Below are 14,988 nucleotides of genomic sequence, written 5' to 3' on the forward strand. Positions count from 1 at the left end.
TCCAACCTCACTGGCATGTGTGAATGTTTTGCAAAGCACTTTTAGACCCTTGAAAGAAGGCCTTTGTAGAAGCACAAATGATAATTTATTGCTTCAGTATGAAAAAAAAAAGTGTGTTTGACAATCAGCAGTCTGTTTATACTCCTATGTCCTCTCCAAAAGGAGCTCCAGCATTGGTAGCTGATGGCTTTTGGCACAGTCTGTCCGGTAATCCAGGCTCACCAGCCTCTTCTGTTACACACAGTGTTTCTGTGTAACTTTGCAGGCTGTGTTTGACTTGCCTGAACTTGAACAGTCACCACTGATTGATTGGCTTCTAAAAATACCCACCCACCACGTTTGACGTCTAGAAAGCTCTGGCAGATTTGGATGGGGACCTCTGAGTTGGAAAGCAGCTGGAAAGATAGACATCTGCCATCTGGTCTCTTCTGTTCCTTCTCTCCAATCTGCTGGCGGACTCTGCTGTGTTAGTAGGAGCGGGCAGAGGCAGACACTACGGAGGCTAGCCTTGCTCTCAAGCAAATTCTACGCTCCCTTCATGCTTGTCAGCACCAGTTACCATGGAGCTGCAAATCAACAGCATTTACCATGGCTCACAGATGCAGCGCTACAGTTAACAGTCCCTGCCCGAACACTATTTATAAACCCTCTGCCAGGCAGGATGGTGCAACATTATTGATCATCTGGATTAATCACTATGAACCTTGCTCAGGCAAAACGCTTCAAAATTAAAGACCTCTGGGCTCACACACTGAGCACACATGATTCCCTTGTTTCATTAAAAGTTGTAGGTGCTTGGCACATCTCAGAATCAGGCCCCATGTGCATGGTTGAGAGCCCACGGAAATAAATGGAAAGACCCACATGGCCTTCCATGAGCATTGGATTGACTGTGCATAAACTGGTCCAGAGGCAGGCATGGGTAATGGGAGCCATGCTCTCTCCTCTGTCCCCCAGGAGAACACAGCAGCTATTGTGAAGTTGGGTGACAAAAAACCCCAGTATGAAGCAAGAAAAGAAAAGCATTTGGATTCTTTGATAGGGGTGGGGTTTTTCTCCCTCCCCTGCCCCTCCCCACTCCCCGCCCAGTGCCAGAGTAGCTGAATTTGGAAGGCACATCTGGATTGTGAAGCTCCAAAGTGCGATTGCAGCATGGTTTAATTGATGCCCCCACTCACTGGCTTCTCCAAGGCTACGTCTAGACTGGCATGATTTTTCCGCAAATGCTTTTAACTGAAAAGTTTTCCGTTAAAAGCATTTGTGGAAAAGAGAGTCTAGATTGGCACGGACGCTTTTCCGCAAAAGCACTTTTTGTGGAAAAGCGCCCATGCCAATCTAGACGCGCTTTTCCGCAAAAAAGCCCCGATCGCCATTTTTGCGATCAGGGCTTTTTTGCGCAAAACAAATCTGAGCTGTCTACACTGGCCCTTTTGCGCAAAAGGACTTTTGCCCGAACGGGAGCAGCATCGTATTTCCACAAGAAGCACTGATTTCAGACAGTAGGAAGTCAGTGTTCTTGCGGAAATTCAAGCGGCCAGTGTAGACAGCTGGCACGTTTTTCCACAAAAGCAGCTGCTTTTGTGGAAAAACTTGCCAGTCTAGACACAGCCTTGCAAGAGTCCAGAATACGCTCACTCTGATTTCTCCACAACTGTGGGCCCACTTAGAACATAGGCATGGGCTGCCCTGACAAGGACCCAACTCCAGGAGAGAACAGAGAATTGTTCTCTGCCTTTCCCTCCAAGAAATTCCTCAGAAAGCAACCCTAGCAACTCCCCGATACAGAATCCTCTCCCCACCACAGCGGACAGGGTTTTGGAATGTCATTGTTGCTCCGTGAATTAGAAACACCCACTGTTTTCTCATTTCATTGGAACAGGTTAACGAGGAACTGACTTCAGCCAGGAAACCAGCAAATAAAATAAAATATATAAGAAGACTTAGAGGCTTTCTATTTTTCTAGTGGCTCAGCTCTTGAAATCTGCTGCCTATTTTTTTCACCTAGTCAAGGATATTTTAGGTATTAGGTCCTAGGAACTGTTCGGTGTAAAGGGAAATGTTTAACCCCAGTTAAAATTAAATCCTGTAAATTAAGCAATGTGTAACAAATCTATTCTAGACACGGCCCATTTTCTTGCCTAGATATCCCAGACAGGGATTACCAATTTCTTAAGACATTGAAGTTGTACTGTATGTCAGAATCAACACCTTCGTCCTCCAAGGTCAGCAGGCTTTCAGGGGATATTAGACTTGAAATAGACTTTAAATAACGAGGAACACCACAGGCATCTAACAATGTGGGTCATCCCCTGGCACCAGAGCCAGCAGATGGCCAAGCAGTGTTCAGTCTAAATAAGATACAAAATGAATGTTGCCTCTATTACTGAATGCACCTTAACACAGCAGGACCTTTGTACAGTGATGCATTTTAGTTAGGTTCAACCTAGCTAAGGTCAGTTTTCTGCGAGGGCATGTCTTCACTGCAACATTATCTTACCCAGGTACTGCCCTTTGGTCCTCTCCACGTACACACACTTCTGACCCAATTTCAGGGGTGCTCTCTACCTGTGCTAGCTGGCATGGCGTGGGATAGGGGATAGAGAGCCCTCTCCACCTTGCCCTGAGCTTTCAGGCAAAATCACACGAAGGCAGCTAGTCCTCCACGACCAGCCCACAATTCCCCTCTGCCCCCGTGTGCCTGGAAGGACAGACAAGTTCTCCCATAATTTTCTGGGAAGGAATCACAGAGTGACTCAGCTCACTGGATATGCCCCCACAAAAGCTAACCAGAGGGTCTGGCCATAGTGTAGATCGGTGGTTTTCAAACTACGAGTCGCAACTCAGTACTGACTCATACAATGTCAGGTACTGGGTCTCATTGCTGCAGGGGGATCAGGTGACCAGTGGGGTGCTAAGGCAGCTCTGTCCTGGCACCGCAGACTGCGCTGTGCCCCAGAGGGGGCCGGCAATGGCCCGGCTCCTAGATGCAGGGAAGGAGAGCGCATAGGCCTCCATGTACTGCTGCAAACACTAGCTCTGCACTCCCATTGGTTGGGAACTTGCTGCTGGCTGCTTCTGGGGCTAGGGCCGGCCTGAGCCATTTTGGTGCCCTGGGCCTGGGCGCGTGGTGCTGCCCCCGGGCACACGGCGCATACGCAGGCCCACCCTTGGGGCGCGGACCTGCCCCTCCCAGGATGCGCAGGCCCATCCCTGGGGCGCACGGTGCATGTGCTGCCTGGCCCGACCACAGCCACTGGTGCGCAGCCCGGGGCCTGTCCCCGGGGCGCACAGCGCATGCGCTGCCAAGCCCAGCCCAGCCACCGCTGCTGATGTGCAGTCCGGGTCGGGCCGCACCTGGCCGTGCAGGGCCCTGCGGCCGTGGGGGGAAGGGCATTGCTGGCCAGCGCTTTGGGGATGGGGGGGCCAGCACTGCGGGAGCCGGGCGCACGGTGCCTAATGGCAGCTATAAGGGACACTGCATGCCCCTTACAGCTGCCATTAGGCGCCCCCCATAGGTTGGCGCCCTGGGCACCTGCCTGGCTCGCCCACCCCTTAGTCTGGCCCTGTCTGGGGCACAGCATGGTCTGGGGTGCAAGGAGAGGCTGGAAGCTGCTTCAGCACCTCTGCTGCACCGCTGACTGGGAGCCGCCTAAGATAAGCCCCTCCTGCCCCAGCCCTGACAACCCCCAAAGCTGGAGGTTCCCCCCACACATCAAAGCTCTCAGCCTCAGCCCCACCCCGGAGCCCACACTCTAGTCAAATTATGTTGGGTCGCAGGCACCAACAATTTTCTTCCGCTGGTGTAGAATACTGGGGTCTGGGATTTGTTCCTGGCTACGCCTCAACAGTGGCATTAGCCCTGGAGGATCAATGGAGCTGGGAGCTTTGCATCTTAATTTGACAGTTTGTCACTACTAGCAGTTGTCAATGCTGTAATTGGTGCCCAGTGGGTGTGAAATGCTTCCGCCTGTTCTCCTTCCACAGCCACTGCTCTCTTTGCACAGGTGTGATTCCACAGCCAATCAAACTGGCGTTGTTGTTGGGAGGGTGCGCATGAGGGTTAATGGGCAATGTAGGACAGTCATGTCGAACTCAAAGCCTACTGAGGGCTGCACAAATGAAAATGGATAGATTTCAGGGCCACCATGTCAAAGAAAATGTACTTCTATTGGAAAGTCATAATTATTTATTATTATAGATTATGTTTTAGGTGTATTTTATAATATTTCAGGTCTTGTTTTAATATAACACAATAATTTGACATGTAAAATTATTATTTGCCCATATAATATAATTTTTAATTTAAATATAAATGTAAGGTACTTTTTAATTTTTGTATGATACATAACTTGTTTTGTTGAAATAAAAACAAGTATAAACTGTGGTTAATCAAATAGAACAGGCTTCTGTGAAAAAGACACTTTATAAGTTTGAGATTTTGCATAAACATATATTCATGCAATTGCAAAAAATTGACATTTATTGATATAAAATTAATATACATTTTGTGACTTTATTTGGGAATAAATAAAAAATAAAATATTAACAAAATTTCTTTCTCCTCTCCCCCAGAGCCAGGCACTCCCCATACCCCCATTCTAATCCAATTCCCCTCCACTCCCCCAGGGCTTCCCTCCCCTACTCTAACCCAATGCACGTGCTGGAGCACCCAGCACAGAGCGGCCCAGTCGGCTGTGAGCACGTGCTGGGTGCCGTGTGCAGAGCGGCCAGTCGGTTGGCTGTGATCTGCACTCAGCCATGTGCTCTGAGTGGCCAGTGGGCCGCACTTTATTCTTTCATAAAATTATAGTGGCGGGCTGCAAAAAATTTCGATCGGGCCGCATGTGCAGATGCCTGTTTGACATGCCTGATTTAGAGCATCCCAAACCAAAATCTTCAGAACAGAATTTCCTTTCCATTGTCTTAAATGTCACGCCCCTCCAGAGCGGTGGTGTAAGCCTGCAGTGTGTAATAGTGGGAACTGCATGGAGTTCGACCTTGCTACCGCATGTGTTTGCATTGCGGTCGTCCTTAGCCTCAGTCGTAGCCTAGGTTCTCGTTGTGCAAGGCGCTGTACAAACACAAAAGACAACGAATTTACCTGTAGCCTATTGAAATGCTCACTGAAATCAGATTGATCTTGTGGTTGATGACCTCGTCATTGTCCATAACACAGTTTCCAAATATTGACTACTGCTGTGCTTGTATCAGTATGCCCACCCCCCCCCCCCCCAGCTTATTTTCTGGGGGTGATGGTTCCTGCTTTATGGATGGAGACTTTGCTATCAGTTCATCAAGACTCTCCTGCTGCCACGTTCACTGAGAACCGTCAGATGCCATTGCCAGAGACCATCCCTGGTTATATTCTTTTGTTTCCTAGCTCGTCATTCCGCTGAGGTCTGGTGACCTGGCCACATTAATAATTTTAATTACCCAACCATCTGCTTTGGTTCAACATAAAACCTTTTAATATTCTTCCCCCACTCCCTTTACACACAGAAAAATATTGCCTTCCCAGGTTCCCATACAGTATCTTTTCATCCGTTTCTTTTCCTTAATTATCAAGGTAAGGAATTCATTCAAGCATTCAGCACGTTTTTCCCAATTCACATCCCTCGGAAGGCCCCAGTAACTCCTGGCCTGGTTGCCAGCCTTTAAAAAGATTTACTGTGTATATGCTGCTTTATAGCTTTCCTTGGTTTTGATTTACCATTTTGGCATACTTATCACACTGTAACACTTCCTATGTGTCTGCCTTTATAGCTGCTCGCCTTTCCTCCGTGAGACTGCCACGAGGCATTTCCTTAACTGCATTCACCCCAGTGCACATCTCCTGTAGAAGGCCTAAGCCCAGCAAAGCTTCGGTGGGGCATAAGTGGCTTCTTGAGCTGGCCCTGAGCACAAGGGCAGCGTTAATTCCCTGGTCAGCTTCCTTATACAGCCTTTTAGGGCTCTCTAAATTCCCGTCCATCTGTACTGCAGCAAATCTTTGGCCAATAAATGGCTTTGAGAAAATGTCACCTTTCTCCTCTGCACTTCTTTCTGACTGGCACCTGCCCCCACTCTCAATCCATCAGAGCGGAGATGAGACTGAAGCTATAAAATTGACATCTGGATTTCAACATCTCGCCCCAGTATGGGTGCGTGTTCTGTTCCCAGGTTTGAGGACAGCCTATTAGAGAAAGCAAAATGCAGGATCAAAAGGAAGTGGGTCTGGCCCACGAAAGCTCATCATCTAATAAACCATCTTGTTAGTCTTTAAAGTGCTACATTGTCCTGCATTTTGCTTCAGCTACCCCAGACTAACACGGCTACATTTCTATCACTATTAGAGAAAGTGAACCAACTGAGGCCAGGTCTGCACTTACCCTGAGATCGATGCTCCGGAGAGCAATCTTCCGGGGTTTGATTTAGCAGGTCTAGTAAGGACCCACTAAATCGACTGCTGATGGTGCCCCTATTGATCCCAGCACTCCATGGGATCGCGAGGAAAAAGGGAAGTCAGCAGGAGAGTTTCTCCCATTGAGATTCCTGCAGTGGGGACGCCATAGGAATTTGACTTAAGGTACGTCAACTCCAGCTATGTTATTCTGGTAGATGGAGTTGTGTATCTTAGGTCAACTTTCTCGCATAGTCTAGACCTGGCCTGGTAAATTCAAAATCATGCCCTGGGGCAGAGGCATACATGGAAGAAAGGGGCTGAAGTATTTCTATACTCTCTAGCAATCCCTGGCTACCATAAAAGCCTCCGCAAGCCATCACTCTGTAGGATTGGAAGAACAAAAAAAGGGCTCAAACATCCACTGAATCTCCTACCCATATGTGAATGATCAAATGGTCTATAATCATAGCTAAGGTTCTTGTCTATGATTTTTTTAACCCAACCTTTGACGTTCTTTTCAGACTTGTTCTCTGACCTAGGCGTAAGTGTTCCCCGCTGTAGGGATTAAATATGATAATAAATTATCACATGAATGTTTACGATCACAATTACTCCTCTTCCTAGAAGGATTTTCACAGTCAATTAAGTCCCATTATTCACTTCTGTCTCCTTATGCTCTGCACTGAAATCCAAGCTTCCTGCGTAATTGAAACCTATAGGTTATGATTTCAGGTTATTAAAAAAAGGTATAAAATGCAGATCATCCCCAGTTGTACACTGGCACTATCACAGCAAGCCAGGCAGGGCACAGAATGGCTTTGACTGAATCCCTGGATACAAAGAAATGTTCTTAAAGATCATGTGCCTTCAAAAGAGGATAACAATGAGAGATGATCATGCATGTGGCCAGGACCCTAAGCCAATTGCTATAAAATGCTACAGGACCCCTGATTAAATCAATTTTATCCAAATTAGGCCCTGACATTTCCCTGGAGAGGAAATCTCTGTTACCAAGGTATATTAATAGAGCGCTGGATACTACCATTATTCAAGCATGCAAGATACTAGGCAAAAAAGCTGGAGAAAATTTTAAGCTGTCAGGTCCATTCCATCCCAACAGAAAAGCAGAAGCACTTGTGGGTGAAATTCACCTTCTTGGGCACAGGATCTGCATGGCTGCCTTGTATTGAATAGGATTTAAGAGGGAGCTAGGTGGCCCGCAGTTGAACTTTTTGGTGTGGGGCTCTCAAATCTAACTAGAACTAGGAACGGGAAATACAGACATTCTGTTTTACAGGCCTGTAGGCTGCAGCCCGTGAGGTGCTAAGTGCCCCCAGCTCCCACTGAGGTCACATGGAAAGATCAGTAATAGAGATGTAGCTGTGTTAGTCTAGTCTAGCTGAAACAAAAAACAGGACTATGTAGTACTTTAAAGACTAACAAGATGGTTTATTAGGTGATGAGCTTTCGTGGGCCAGACCCACTTCCTCAGATCAGATTGTGGAAGAAAATAGGCATGACCATATATACCAAAGGGATACAATCAAAAAAAGTGAACACATATAAAAAGGGCAAATCAAATTTCAGAACAGAGGGGATATGGGGGGGGAGAGGTAAATGTCTGTGAGCTAATGATATTAGAGGTGATAATTGGGGAAGCTATCTTTGTAATGGGTAAGATCAGGCACTACAGATGAAAGTGTGGATTTAAAAATGATACTAGGCAAAGTTTACCTGCACATGAGGTCTAGGCCTGGAAGGGCTCAGCCCTTTAGCTGCTTCACCAATAATCAGACAAATAAATCAATGTATAATTAAAATCCCCATTAAGAGCCTTTTTGGAGCAGAGAGTTGTTTCACACTCTGTACTCAGAGATATCATGGGGCATTTTTTTTTCAGATCTCTCCCCCTCCCTGAGTGCAACTCAATTTATAAAGTGACCTTTCTGATAAGCAAAGTTAATTCCTACAGTAATGAGTTATGCAATCTGATGTTCATGAACATACCAGACCCCTTTGAAGTCCCATGTAGCATATATGCCTAATGGACTTACATGGTCTTGTTATATGACTGAATTAATGTACAAAGGTAGCCATTAAAAAGCTAACAGTCACCAATAGTTTTGACATTACAGAATCTGATTTACCGCAGTCATTGCTTATTCTAATTGTAGGAAAAATGCTAGGTTATCCTATATGCTATGGTACGGTCACTTATAGCAAATGCTGAGTTTTTAAAATAATTTACTGTACTTACAACCTGTGCCTTAAATCAGTGATTCTGAGCCAATGGCACAAGTACCCTCAAGGGTCAAGAGAAATCTGGGGGGTATGTCAACATAACTGAAATTTGGAGAAAACTGAATTTTTGTTTTAAGTTTTACAGTGCTGTATTATTTTTGTACTTTTTACACCCACAAACTTCATCGCCTGCCCAGCTACAATTAAGTTGTTTAAACAAACGTGTTGCAATCCTAGAAAAAAAATTGTGTGTCTGAAAACTGTAGGTACTGGGAGTACTTACAATTTTTTTTAAAAAATGGGTACTTTATAAAAAAAAAAGGTTGAGAAACACTGCCTTAAATAGTTAATTGCTTGGTTGGGGAAGGGATGTGATTCTAAGATTTTCACATAATCTAACATAATATCATGTAAAGTGGCAAAAAAATACACCACAGAGGTCACAATCCTGCTAAGCATACATAAGCTTAGCTTCATTACACACTTTGCGTACCCTCGCTGAAATTAACGCAGCCGTTCTCAAGGTGTAAAGCCTGTGCATAAATGTTTGCCGGATCAGGACCTAAATTACCTTCTATACCGTTGAGGACTTAGTTCCACTTAATCCCATAGAATCTGTTTAAAATAATGTTGAAGCACTTAGCGATTGCTAAAAATAGAGCAGCAAATAAATTACTCTGCAGTGGAGCTGATAAAATGTAGCTGTTTACACATGATTCCGTCCTAGCACTAAGATTAAAGACAACTTCAAACACAGCCCTTGGCCAATATGTCATGTAAAATTCTGTTTGGTTTAAACAAAGCAGTGAATGATTTTAACAACCTTGTTAACCAGAGATTAAGAATGGAGAAGATTCTATTTGGCACTGCAGAGGGTGTTAATAACAACTGTGGGTGCAGAAGGGCTGTGAAAATGGACTGGACTAAGCGTCGGCATTCCAGTTATCCAGGGAGGGGCCACTGAACATGGGTGCTAAATCACATCCAAAAAACACTGGCACAGGGGCAATGGACTCAACTGTTATTTGTGGTCTGAAAGGTCACACAGCCTGCGCCTGGACTAGATTCCACACAGTGGCACGGTGAGCAATCTTTGCTGGATCTGTGCACCTCCTCTCTTGGCTGAACTCAGGTAACCGCTGAAGTGAGGCCATCTGCAGAGCAAACCAATAGCTACGGAAAACAATTTGCAGCGTGTGCTCAGTTGGGTGCTCTCCAGCCCTTCCAAAGTCCCCTCCACTTTCAGTGGGCTTCTCTTCATACAGAAAGAAGATGTATGGCTGAGGGATGCTAAACTGAGAACACTGTCATCTCACATTGAAACCGCATTGTGTGGGGGTGCAGTCACAGAAGCCCCCTTGGGATTGTTTCCTGGTGTGCTGATCATACCCCTGACACCTGCTGTCTTGCTCTCTGGGATTCCCCACCACCGTGTCCTGCTGGACCAGATCCTCTGGTCTCCCCCCAGACAAGGCACAGAGTTGGGGTAACCCCCTCCCAGCAGAGCAATGGAGATACTGGACCACTTCAGCTCTAGATGTAGTTCTAGGGCATAGTACCCAGGAAACCAACCCCCAAATGGTGCCCAACCCTCCAATAAATCCATCTTTCTTTGTGGAAAATTTTTTCACAAGGAAAGCTCATAAGGATGTTCGCCTTCTTTATCAATGGAAGAGAGATATACACACGTGTCATTCCCCCGCAGGTAACAATTATTTATACCGAGTCTGGTAGAAAATAAAAGTTTTTATTAAATACAAACAGTAGGATTTAAGTGGTCGCAAGTGAAATCAAACAGTTCAAAGTATGTTACTAAATGAAAATGAAAAGAAAACACATAGCTAGTTCTAATTCACTAAGACACTTAGAGTAAGCAGATTCTTACCTTAAAAAGCTGCTCTTATTTCAGGCATAGTCCTCAAGACAGAGACAAACTCTTTTACTCTGAGAGTATGTCTACACTAGCCCTCTAGTTCGATCTAGGGAGGCTAATGAGGGTGATCGAAATTGCAAATGAAGCATGGGATTTAAATATCCCATGCTTCATTAGCATGTTTCTGGCTGGTCGCCATTTTAGAAATTGACTAGCCCGAAGTAACTGCCCGTGTCTACATTCCAAATTAAAGCCCTAACTTGAATTAGCTGGTAAACCTCATTGTAGGAGGAATAACAGCTAATTCGAGTTAGGGCTTTAATTCGGAATCCCGTTTCACTGCCGCGTGTAGACACGGGCAGTTACTTCGGGCTAGTCAATTTCTAAAATGGCAACCGGCCGGGAACATGCTAATGAAGCGTGGGATATTTAAATCCCGCACTTCATTTGCAATTTCGATCAGCCTCATTAGCCTCCCTAGATCGAACTAGGGGGCTAGTGTAGACATACCCTGACTTGGGTCTCCCCGCCCTCTTTGTATCTTTTTGTAGTATGCCAGGCCAGCCAAAGACAAAGGGCTGATAGCTTGCTATTGCTTAAATAGACTTTCCCTCCAGGGCATGAATCTTTTGTTCTACATTACCCCCCTCTGTGGAATTTACCAGGTTCAAGATAGATGCCAACACCCAGAGGCATGGTCACATGTTTCCCGGGACAAATAAGGCTGTTTACATTTCGTTAAAAGTTGATCACCATGTTGCCAAGGCTTAATGGCTCTCATTAGCACATTTAAAACTATAAACGGTCTTATGCTTCATATTTCTAACTTTACATACAAGAATGATACGTGCACCAAAATAGGATGTATAGATCCAGCAGCTCAAAACACTAAAATTGATAGGTTACAGGAAGTATTTTGTCTAAAGCATCTCTGAGTTATGCATATTTATATGCATAAGCCAATAATCATAAAGCATGGGGGGGAACTGTCACACACACATACTCTTTAAAATACAGGGACTCAGTCTAACCAGCCTCTTAACTGCACTGGGTGAAACAGAGCAAGATGGACTGCTGGAAGCTCTGCCACCTGTTACTTCAGCAGTCAATCTGTCAGCTTCTCATGGGAATGTCTCTGTGCCTTCTTCCACGCAGCCTCCTATTTCTTTCCGAGCTCATGTGTCAGGCAACTCTACTGCCCTTTGCATTCAAAGTCCTTCCTGAAAGTCCTCTTCTGCCATGACCTACATATGAGAAACTAGCAGATGGATAATGATAAGTTAGAGGAGTAAGAGGGACGGCAGATAAGTTTGTGTTAACATAACTTTATATCACACAAATGAGGCCCATCACCCCCCCACCCACCCCTCCGAACAATTTATTTCTGTGGTAGGTCTCTTCCCCTACCTTCTGTCAGCTTTGGGTATGTCAAACCTGTCCTTGTAGTGTAATCTAAGCCAGTTTTTCTTAACCTTTTTTTATAAAGTACCCCTTTACAAAAACCTATTATTAGTGCCCCCAGTACCTACAGTTTTCCAACACACACATATTTTTTCTACCATTGCAACACATTTGTTTAAACAACTTAATCATAGCCAGGAGGGAGATGAAATTTTTGGGTGTAAAAAGTACAAAAATAATAAAGCACTGTAAAACTTCAAACAAAAATTCAGTTTTCTCCACATTTCAATTGTGCTGACATATCCCCCCCCCCCCCCCCCCCGACTTCTTTCAAGTACTTGTACCACTGGTTGAGAAACACTGATCTAAGCCACACAATTTGAGTTACATTAGAAGAGGAGAAAAAACTCTCCTATCAACTTCCCTTATTCATCTCATTCTGCTGGAGTACTTGAATTGACAGAAGAGTGATTGGTGGTCGATTTAGTGGCTCTTTAGCAGACTCACTAAATTGACTGCCTGTGGACTGATCGCTGAAAGATGTCAATACACCACATAGTGGAAGCAAGCCCTTTGTGAATGTCTTGAGGCTGGATTTACACCTTTTTCTATTAGCATAGTGTGGGGACAACCAGAAATGAGTCAGAATACATGAGAAGAAGCAGGTGAGTTGGTCTGGATTATGTCATTCGGAGGCCCTAAACTATATCAAGTGTAAGAGGCCCCACAACATAAAAATGAATTTATTATTTTCACAGAAAGAGACATTGGATATATAAAAATGAAAGCTTTATGTTCCCACAGGAAAACAAGAGAGAATAATAGTTTCTTTGCACCATGAATAAGGAACATTATCCTTCTTTTCTTATGAATAAATGAAAAATGATTCATTAATTTTGCTAGGAAAATACAAATTTTATCCAGACTACATATTTACAAATGTTTCTTCCAATTTAATTTTCATTATGAAACAATGACTTGTTGGGATTTTTCTTTTGCCATACTATAAAACCACAGTGATGGTTCCCAAAACTGACAGAGGGAAGTCAACACAAATTTATTCTCCTTCAGAGCCACATGACCCAAGTCCATAAGACGATCACCTGCAAATTCAATCATGTGAAGCAGAAGGCGACGTGTGCACTAAAATACACAATTGAACATGTGTACATATCAAAGAAAGAAAGAACACACGAACATTTAAGAAGATGAAGAAAAACAGGAGGGCAGGCACTATATAATTAAACCTCCTGGACTGTAAAAAAGAGATGGTGGCCTTCCAGTTATTACCAGCCAAGAGGGACTCTATGCTTGATGTCACTTCTAGGACGAGTCCCATATACGTATGGGCTTGTCAGGTTTGCTTCATGACACTGCCATCTCTGACCTCACATTTTTCCCATTTGACTATGCACTACATGAAGAAATATTTCCTTTTGTTTGTTTTAAACCTGCCGAGGAGCCGAAGAGACAGTTGGGTAGTGGTGCACAGGAGGAATACACCTCAGGCAGGATCCCTCCACTGAAATAAATAGAGTAGCTCAGGAGATTGGCTGCAGCAGCTGGCGCCCCAGGCAGAACGTGTGATCGGTGTCCCCGCCTGCAGGGCCGTCAATGGACTGACGTCATCATCGGGTGCCCCGGGCGCCCCGTTGAAGGTGGTGCCCTAGGGGGTGTCTGAATCCGCCTATAGTTATGAGCTGCCCCTGGAGTAGCCCTATGATACATCTGTCCCGTTATGTTTTAATTCGTCCCACAGAATGGAGCATTCAGGAAAGTGACTCCCATCAGAAACATCCACATTGGCTTTAGATTGTAAGCTCTTTGAGAGGCGACTGTGTTCTATTTGTACTGGACCTACCACCGTTGGGGCCTGATGCATGTCTGGGGTGCTTAAAGGTGCTTAGGGGCTACCATCGCACAAGTTGTACATAGGGACATTTAGAAATATTCCTAGTTTGGAGAATTCATGGCACAAGTCCAGGTCTTCAGATCTCCCCTTTATGGATTTAACTTTACAGCAGCGGTTCTCAAATTTTTTGGCCTGAAGCCCACCCCGCTCAATACAAATCTTTCTGTGGACCACCAGCCAGCCACCCAGCCAATCCCTTTGCTTGTCTTTAAATACCTTACATGTGAAATTATTTATGTTAGGCTACTGGAGCTATAACATAAGGGGGCGTGTATAATTGGTAAGAAAGGAAATATTATGAATCCAAATCAAAATAATTAAGTAGATTAAGTGCTTTAAGTTTATCATTATAATTTACCACACTTCATTTTAAATAAAGTAAAATAGGAATTGACCTCCAAAACAAAAGGTTTCAACCTTGTCTTTATTTACGGCAGGATTGGGGAACTTTTTAGGTTGGGGACCACTGATTCACAGAAATATCAGTTGGGGGGCTGCACAAAAAATGAGGTTTATAGGCTTTTTCTGCCAATGGCCCCATCTACACAGGGCTTTTTATCGCAAAAACCTCTTCTGCAAAAAGGATCGGAAGAGAACATGCAAATGAGAGCACGAGATTTGCAAATGAGCTCTGCATTTGCATTTCCTCTTCCAAAAAACTGTTGCAGTGTAGAAGTAGCCTGAACGTCAAGCCGCGGCCCATCTGCAAGGCAGCTGCAGCCCACTAGTAATCCATGGGCTCTAAGGGTACATCTACACTAGCCCCTTAATTCAAACTAGGGAGGCTAATGAGGGCGACCAAAATTGCTAATGAAGCACGGGATTTAAATATCCCGCGCTTGATTAGCATATTCCCGGCCGGTTGCCATTTTGGAAACTGACTAGCCCAAAGTAACTGCCCGCGTCTACACGCGGCAGTGAAACGGGATTCTGAATTAAAGCCCTAAATCGAATTAGCTGTTATTCCTCCTGCAATGAGGTTTACCAGCTAATTCAATTTAGGGCTTTAATTCGGAATCCCGTTTCACTGCCACGTGTAGACACAGGCAGTTACTTCGGGCTAGTCAATTTCTAAAATGGCAACCGGCTGGGAACATGCTAATGAAGCACAAGATATTTAAATCCCGCGCTTCATTTGCAATTTCGGTTATCATCATTAGCCTCCTTAGATCCAACTAG

At 44.7% G+C, this 14,988-nt stretch overlaps 1 long non-coding RNA gene across 4 annotated transcripts in view; it reads left to right on the forward strand.

The window, feature by feature from the left end:
* The window catches only part of LOC112546137 (uncharacterized), a 273,950-nt gene that overhangs the window by 55,756 nt on the left and 203,206 nt on the right, over positions 1 to 14,988 (forward strand). The window lies entirely within an intron of this gene.

Source organism: Pelodiscus sinensis, chromosome 20 (genome assembly GCF_049634645.1).
Source record: "Pelodiscus sinensis isolate JC-2024 chromosome 20, ASM4963464v1, whole genome shotgun sequence".
Taxonomy (NCBI): Eukaryota; Metazoa; Chordata; order Testudines; family Trionychidae; genus Pelodiscus; species Pelodiscus sinensis.